The sequence below is a fragment of the Schistocerca cancellata genome, chromosome 2 (genome assembly GCF_023864275.1).
Source record: "Schistocerca cancellata isolate TAMUIC-IGC-003103 chromosome 2, iqSchCanc2.1, whole genome shotgun sequence".
Lineage (NCBI taxonomy): Eukaryota > Metazoa > Arthropoda > Insecta > Orthoptera > Acrididae > Schistocerca > Schistocerca cancellata.
Genome location: NC_064627.1, coordinates 780214996 through 780224233, shown reverse-complemented (window position 1 = coordinate 780224233; position 9238 = coordinate 780214996). Strand labels below are relative to the sequence as shown.

At 40.7% G+C, this 9238-nt stretch overlaps 1 pseudogene; it reads left to right on the top strand.

The window, feature by feature from the left end:
* Positions 1-3953: 3953 nt before the first annotated feature.
* LOC126163734 (5S ribosomal RNA) lies at positions 3954-4071 on the top strand (annotated as a pseudogene).
* The last annotated feature ends 5167 nt before the right edge of the window (positions 4072-9238 follow it).

The following is a 9238-nucleotide window of genomic DNA, read 5'->3' as shown; positions in this document are numbered from 1 at the left end:
GAACATGAATACCATATGGATTCATTACACTATTGGTAAGCGACATAAATAGGGTCGAATCTGAAACTTTATATCTTAGTGCTAAAGGTTGAGGAATATGTGAAGTTATACAAATGTCTTTATTGTAAAACAAACGTTCACAATTGTAGACCATCAAAATATGAAAATAGCACCAGAAATCTAGTGCAGGGAAAACAAGCTTGTTAGCCCTTGTAGATAAGCGATGACAATACAGGAAATAATTAAGATAAAATAGTAACTGTGGATCGAAGGTAAAGTAAATACTATTAAGAGATCAAATGCTGTATCCGATGTAGCTATATGACTTTCAGGTTTTTGCCCTCTTTTTTTTATTTTTTATTTTTAGTATGGTTTGTTGTATCCTTTGTAGATGCTCTTGAAAATGAACGGTGTCTGAAACCAGTTGTGCAAATAAAGTAATTTAAAACACAATTTGGTGGAATCATGTCATTTTTCACATTTATTGAGGCTGTGGGGCCCAGACGGAAGCAAAAAATATTTATAAATAATCCGTCTACAGATTTTGATGAGTGAGTTTGCGAGTATCAAAATATGCAACATATATACGGTATCTTTTGACTGCATTGACTTAGAAGCTTAATTATTTTACAGTTATTACCAAGGGGCCGTAGACCTTGCTTAGTATTTGACATGCTTTTCAACCTGATACGTGTATCCGTTCCTGTAAAAAAGTGATCTTTACAGACAGCCATATCTTCAGACTGGATTGACTGAGAGACTTAAATTTTTTCCATTTCCAGCAGACCGCAGACCTTAGTATTTGAAACCTGTTCCTGTGGAAGCAGGCTATTAACAGGCGGCCAGACAGGTAGACAGACGGACAACTAGTGATAAAAAGTATTTTTTATCTGATTTAATTATAAATTAACAATTTTGGGATTTTTCCTTTAATTTTACTGTGGAACCTTGCCTACTCTCAATTCTAGGTGAACGGGAAGTATCCTGTAGCTTCTGATGAAAGAGTTAGCGAGTATCGAAACGTGTGACATAAATTGTTTGCATCGTTTGACTGCATTAACTTATAATCTTAAAACTTTTACATCGTCGAGACTCTGTAGACCTTAGTATTTGAGAAAAAATTCAAAGTGCTACCTCTAACGGTTCCTGAGATAAAGGAGACAGACAGACAGACGGACAACAGAAAGATCCTATAAGGACTCTGATTTATCAATTGACGTACGGGCCTTAAAATAAAATCAATCTCTTGTCCGCGCTTGAAATCCATAGACCATGATTCATACGTATGCCCTACACTTTTGCTCACGTAAAGCAATTTATCACCTATAAAATATTGAAGGAAGAGATTACTTCAGTATTACTGGGCAGTATTAAATTTGGTTGCCAGCAGATATATAGCTCAACTACTGATAAACAATAAGGTTTCACGGACTCTCAAGTCGATTATCTTAATAGAAAACACTAACTTCCCGAACCTAGACAGTTCGCATAAAAACGTAAACAAAAAAATTCAAACACATGTCCATCAGCTGTGACATTTGAAAAAAGCGCCTGTCGCATCTACCAGGCAAACAGAGTAAGTCATATTATGATAGGCTACCACGCACGCATTATAATCGCGGATAGCAAGTTGACTCACCTCGTATAGAAAACATTTACTAAAAGCAAAATTTGATCCCGAAAATTCTGTAATTTACTCTGACTGAAAGTATGTGTGCTGCAGCAATGGAGGGTGATATTTTGACAATGCCTGTCACTCGTGTTCATGTAACGACAGAAAAATCATGAAACAAACATCGGCCGGAGATTCCGAGACGAAAACCAACAGTCAGTACGTCAATTCAGAGTTTTTTCACTATCAACCGTTGTCGTTCTCCCGTCCGTATTACCCAGTTCAAAATTCATTTTCAGAAATTTAGCAGCGTCGTGACACCAGAAAGCTACCAGCAAACACGCGATTCCGTCACTATCTCGGGCCAGCTTCCCACTATCGATAGTTCGTTCTGAATTCTTGTATACGGTCTCTTAAACAATGAAACACCCAGTTGTACAATGAAACTCTATGACCCAGCAGAAATATTTGCAGTTATTAAGAACAATGATACTAATTAAAAAACATCATAAAATAAAATGAAAATAGGAAAAAGTATTCACGTATGCTGCCCAGTACTATATTGTTACAAGCTTAAGATGAATACAAATGGCCAGAGGTGATTTTCATTGCGAAGTTTAAAGAGTAAGAACCACTGAATGAAGACCAAACTTAGTTAACCTTTGTGCACATGTCTCGAAGCTCATAAACCCGTTTGTCGCAAGGTTTCTTCTCAAGCTAAGTTTATAATCATCACCTAGTATAAAAATGTGCGAAAATTGCCTGTATAATGTTCTTGATATGAGACAAAAATAATAAATATGAACTCTTACATTCAACAACTGCGCAAATCTCGGTAGTGTAACAGTTCTCACTAACTAGCATCTACGATAAATTACTGTAGTTCTCATTGCAACAGAACGCATTCATTCACATTTCTGGGTCGTAATAGTAATGAAAGAGTCTGTTAAACAATTGTGCACCGTAACTGTTACATCTCCATCATTAGAGAAGTTTCTTATCGCATATAAAGGTTGCACGTTGGTTGTTTCACTCAGTAGTGCACTGTATGCCGTTACGAAACGTCCTGGTAAGCTTCTCTGCTGGCTCAGGACTGTAACCATTCGCGTACAGTGCTCTTAATGACTGAGATTGCGGTACTGGTAATAGAACCCGAGTCCATTGCATGGGAATTAGACACGCTGGCCACTCAAATGTGGAGGAGAAATTTTGGCCACGGAATTCTGAATTAAATTACGAAAGATAGGCCTTGGCCTCTCACTGCCAGAAACATAGAAGGTGGTTACCTGGAAACACGTCGGCCTCCAACGCACGAGCCGAAAGTTACTCGCCTTGAGACACGTTGAGATTCATTGCAAATGCTTGTTTACAGATTTTTCCTTGTTATCCACCTCTGTGTTTCAGCTATGGCCAAACAATGACGACACTTTTCATTGGTGGCATTCCAAATGACTAGCCTCCACACTGTGCCTCTACAATTTAATCGCCGCAATCGTAGCTAAAGGAACAAAGATCCCTCTATTTCAAACTTGGCGAGCATGAAGTTAATATTTCTGTTCAGTCGCTATTACTTTCAAGATATTGAATAGTTTGTGAGAAGCGAAACATTTTATTGCTTTAGTAGTCTTAACTTTTCGTGTCGTTTCTTTCACTATAACTTGCTTCTTTCCAGGACCAACTGCTCGCTTATAGAGACTGGTGAGGAGGAGGACCTGGCCTACCACGTGATCAGGAAGAACATCGACGTGGGACTGGCGGTGCTGCCCATCACAGGCACCGGCTGGGGGACGTCCGTCTCGGTTCCGCTCAAACTCACAAGGTAATCATCGGAGAAATAAATGCGCTAATAGATGTTATTTACAGTCACAAACTTGTACCACATACAAATATTATCACACAAATAGTAAGAGAAGTCCAAATTAAAAACTTTATCTTTTGAGCTAGGCTCGAAAATATGATCTATTCTATCACTATATACTTTGAGGACGCAGCTTTTTACCTTCGTATTTGTGCCAATGTATAGACAAAGTGATAAGAAGTATGGTACATTACGACCCATTTAAAATATCGGAAGAAGGAACAGGTGAAACTGCTAACATAACAGACATAATCAGTTCACCTTACGTCACCCGTATGTAAAATAAACTACATCGCGACTTGACTTTTTACGTGTTGATAACACTGCCGTCTAGGAGTTAAGACGAATCCACCCAGAAGTACAGCAATATCGTAGACTATCTTACGCTGTCTCTAATACAATTATGTGAACAGTTACAGGCTGGATCAACTATTATGCTAACGAAACCAGGTTTATTTATTTCACCCTACAAAAATGTTCTAAGCCAACGGCCTTGCGACAGCGGTAACACTGGTTCCCGTCAGACCACCGAAGTTAAGCGCTTTCGGGCTGGGCTAGCACTTGGATGGGTGACCATCCGGTTTACCTAGCGCTGCTGGCAAGCGGGGTGCACTCCCACCTTGTGAGGCAAACTGAGGAGCTACTTGCCGGCCGGGGTCACCGAGCGGTTCTAGGCGCTACAGCCTGGAACCGCGCGATTGCAACGGTCGCAGGTTCGAATCCTGCCTCGGGCATGGATGTGTGTGATGTCCTTAGGTTAGTTACGTTGAAGTAGTTCTAAGTTCTAGGGGACTGATGACCTCCGAAGTTAAGTCCCATAGTGCTCAGAGCCATTTGAACCATTTTTTTCAGGAGCTACTTGATTGAGAAGCAGCGGCTCCGGTATCGTAAACTGACATACGGCCGAGAGAGCGGTGTGCTGTTCCTCCATATCCGCGTCAGTAACGCATGTGGACTGAGGATGACACGGCGGCCGGTCGGTACGGTTGGGCCTTCCAAGGCCTGTTCGGCCGGAGTTTAGTAAATCTGTTCTAAGCTGTTGGACTGGTCAAAGTGCCAAATTCGTGCCTTCATTGTACGATGTCACTGCGCAGGCCCATGTATAACAGCGGAAGCGAATCTTTCGCTGATACTGAAAACGGTTTTAGTCTCCGGAATCTTTGCGGCAAATCCGCTGTTCGTTCAGAACTCGCAAATCTTCCTCCGACTGCCGCTCACACCACACTCAGTACCGAACGTGCAGTCAATTGCACCACCCCCTCACTGAGCTTGGTGGCGCAGTGGTTAGCACACTGAGCACGCTTTCCGAGAAAGAAGTTTCAAATCCACACCCTGCCATCCAGATTTATGTTTTCCGTGATACCGATGAATCGCTCCAGGCAATTGCCGGTATGTTTCCTTTGAAAGGGTAGGGCCGATTTCCTTCCCAATTATTGACACAGTCCTAGTTTGTGCTCCGTCTCTAATGACCTCGATGTCGACGCTACGTTAAACGCTGACCTTTCTTTCCTTGAGTTTCAACATTTCGTTGACAGGGAACAGCAAGTTTATTTACATTCCTTAAAGCGTTCTGTCAACAGTTGCAGTATTTATTATACGACAAGTTTCAAAGCCATACAGGTTCATTTTCAAGTCTGGTCTACTGAGGCTGCACTGCCAGAACCTAATCTTAATAATAAACAAAGAGTGGCAACATATGTTCTATAGATGTTTGCAGCGTGAATGCCACAATCCACACACGCCTGTTACCAAGCGAAAATCAGGACCATTAATATACACTTAAAGGAATCCTGATCTTTCTTCCTTTACCACCCCCTTCTCTTACCCGGATGGGCCACTCGTTCTAACCGAAAACCAGGAATTACATGCATATAGAAGTCGAGGCTTAGAGACGGGGCTATAATGTCCGTGAAATGACTTCACCTGTTGCTTCTTCTAATTTTATAAAACGGAACCACGCTCAAAGTCACATGCAAGTGTGATGTTATCTACTTAAAATTGTTGACACATACCATTATCGATACACAGCAGAATTTCTTGGAGAGCTGCATGCTTCTAGTGGGCTTTAGTAATGGATTCAGTTAGTGATACACTCTGGTGACTTATCTCAACCTACGCTGTCAATACTTCTCTCACGGCCATCCAAACACTCCAGAGGTGAGCTCGGTTTAAAAAATTGACAAGATTACAGTCCGCAAAAGGCAAAAGCCATTTCTGCTCACAGATTTCACAGAGAGCAAGATTCATTTTGGAGCCTGACACCGATCCAGTATGCCGCCTAGGCTCTGTATCTAGCAACATGCTGGGTGTTTGAAAAAAAAAAAGTGTCCCATATTCTTACAAGAGATGGTACTGATCAAAGTTAGGAAAAAATTGTTAAGTAGCATATTCCGGAGCCAATACGTGTTGAAATGAGGCCATTTTACTTGCGTCGAGAATGGTAAGTACTCAGTGGTGTGGGCTATCTTCCTGTTCATATTCATTGATCACTTACAATTCACTGTCTTTGTGTCTTTTCTTGGTCCTCTGTGAGGCCGTTGACAGCCATAGTACTTGCAGCTGTCTTGTAAGTGAAAGATTCCGTACGTATCGCCTAGAGCAGGGGTGTCCAACCCGCAGCTCGCGGGCTGCATGCGACCCAAAGTAAGTGTCAGTGTGGTCCAGGAAGTTAGCATCTAATTCCGTTTATGTAAAGCTGTGATAAAATGAATATTTTCAATTTGAAACTTCCGCCACGCGAAGCTATTCTCTCATTGGTTCGTCTCGTTCTTAACACTGGCACACATACCCTACTTGAACCCCAGACTATCATTCCCACAACCAGTCGTTCCGTCAGAACTACTGATCTGTTATCGTACGGTTGCTTTATTTGCAACTGCAGAACTGAATATTTAGAGACGTATAATGAAACCTTATGAAAATAAATGAAAATTCCATATTACTTCTGCAGAATCCTGATAAAGAACCTTTTTCCACCGTAGTTCTGATCACTATAAGTCGGCAGAATTTAGAAATCTTCATGGGGGCTGCAATTATTGCCGATGTTTGATAACATTACCGTAATTCTGTTCAAACAGTTTTGATTTGACATCGTATCCATTGACAAATAAGAACCACATTTAAACATGAACTTCTCTGTAATGGGCTTTCACTAAATGTTTTTACTTTGGTGTGGAATTTATACCATAGCAGATGGTCGGTATAAATAAAAAAGTGTTAGTACTGCCGTGGTGGCGGAGGCTTTTTCCTTTGCCCTTCGTCGCCCCACAGCGGCCATAATCCTTATTCCACTCACACGTTACCCACAGTAGAGAAAGTTCTTTGTTACCTGTACTGTCTGGGAGCAACAACTTATCAGATGGAGCTCACAGAGTCGGAGTGTGACATCCAACTAAAAGAAAAATTTGATCGTGTACCATTGTCGGACTTATACAAATCATACCTTCCCAGAGACAAATATCGCTTGCTACAGAGTCATGCGTTATATATGTCATCTTTATTTGGAAGTACGCACGTTTGTGAACATTTACTTTCAAGAATAAAGCACATAAAAAGTAAAAATATACCCTAAATCTCAGATGAACACCTTGAGACCACTTTGATCGAACCTGATATACATGTACATTAGTTCCCCCAAATTCAAATGTCACATTAATCCTGTGATAGGTTAATGAAACCTCATATGTTAAAACGTCAAGTTAATTCCATCTTTCCGTTTTAGAATAAAGAATTATAATTACTTAAATGTTTCAAGTATATAGCTCCGATGATCCCTATTTTTTTCACAGTGTTTAGTGTTGATGCTGAGTATATCAGGTGTGGCCCGAAAATACATGTCTTCTTCCAGTGTGTCCGAGCTAATCTTAAAGACTGGACACCCCTGGTCCAAAGGTTGAGCAGACATCAAACAAGATTAGCGACTCCATGGAATCGAACAAGGGAAACTGTAAAATAAAGTGCAATTATTCCACGATGGAAATGGCAGACATGTTATTATGCTAGGCACACCGAACTACATTGTTAGCGCCGACTCCGTAAAAAAAATTCAGCAGGTTTTCCAGTGACTTTCAGACGCAGGATAATTCGTAAAAAGTGCAACGGATTACGGTAGACAGCGCACCTTTCGAACGTAGGCTATGAAGAACAATATGTTGTGACGAGTACATGATCATACTGAAATAGGTTTGCAAATAGCTGGAGATGCTAAAGGTATAAACCATGCTTCTGCGTGGTCAATTCGGGCAGAGCAGTTGTTTTGTCCACATCACTCACAGTAAATGTAACATCTTGGTCGATAATGTTCTAATGACGTCTACGGGGTGGAACACTGAAGATCCGAGGTTCGCAGCTCGCATTTTATTTATGAATGACGTGGGTTTTACCCAGACTGAGATAATACATTACCACGTATGGACAGAGCAAACCTCAGACCGATCATGGTAGCTAGGCATCAGATTCGCTTTAGTGTCCACCGCTAAACATCCAACTCCCAATTTTCTAAAGAGTTGAACTCTCATGTATAAAACAGTTTCAAAGGGCCGTTTACTTCAGAAATGAGTTAATGTGCTATATGTGACGTTAAGAATAAAATCGAGAAAAAATTTAGGAAAGGTTTGAAATTATGTTTATAATTAGTTGGAAGTCGCTAAACGACCTACTTACCAAACAATGAATGAGTTCAGGCTAGATAACATGTGCACCGTTTTAATCAAAAGCTTGTTGTTCAGACAGCTCAATGCCTGTAACTAGTGGCATACGACTGCATAATTTTGCAGGTACATTCAGTGGTGTACGTGTTGCTAATTGAGTTAGCAGTAAAGAAAGAATAACTTAAAACGTCGTGGCTGATGTTGAAGTTCTACTGCATCAGCAGCGAAATTGTAGTGAGCGATAACCTTTTTTGTCTTTCATCATATTACAGTGGGTGACAACGAGCAAAAGTTACGTAAAGGCTTGAAATTATCTGTCAAGTCTACTGGAAATCGCTAAATGCTCTCACAGTCAAATATTAGATGAATATAGATTGAGTAATTTGCACGCCGTAGATTACGCCGTCTCGTGACAATTACACATTTTCTTACTGTAATATTTCTATTACTGTGTTGAACCTTCAATATAATGTTGTAGGTCTAAGTCGTAGACAGTGACAGCTATTAAAATTATTAAATTAGGGCAATAATTTTATGAAATATTGAAAATAAAATTGTCTTGCCTCCGGAAGCCGTTAGACAGACAGCCCACAATTGAGATGGTGCACCATGAACCTCGAATGGGTTAGCCGTTCAGTAACACACAAGAATTGACACAATATGGGAACACCGCGAGAATGATTGGAAAAGAGCACAGGTAGTTCCACTTTTCAAGAAGGGTCGTCGAGCAGATGCGCAAAACTATAGGCCTATATCTTTGACATCGATCTGTTGTAGAATTTTAGAACATGTTTTTTGCTCGCGTATTGTGTCATTTCTGGAAACCCAGAATCTACTCTGTAGGAATAAACATGGATTCCGGAAACGGCAATCGTATGAGACCCAACTCGCTTTATATGTTCATGAGACCCAGAAAATATTAGATACAGGCTCCCAGGCAGATGCCATTTTCCTTGACTTCCGGAAGGCGTTCGATACAGTTCCGCACTGTCGCCTGATAAACAAATTAAGAGCCTACGGGATATCAGACCAGCTGTGTGGCTGGATGGAAGAGTTTTTAGCAAACAGAACACAGGATATTGTTCTCAATGGAGAGACGTCTACAGACGTTAAAGTAAC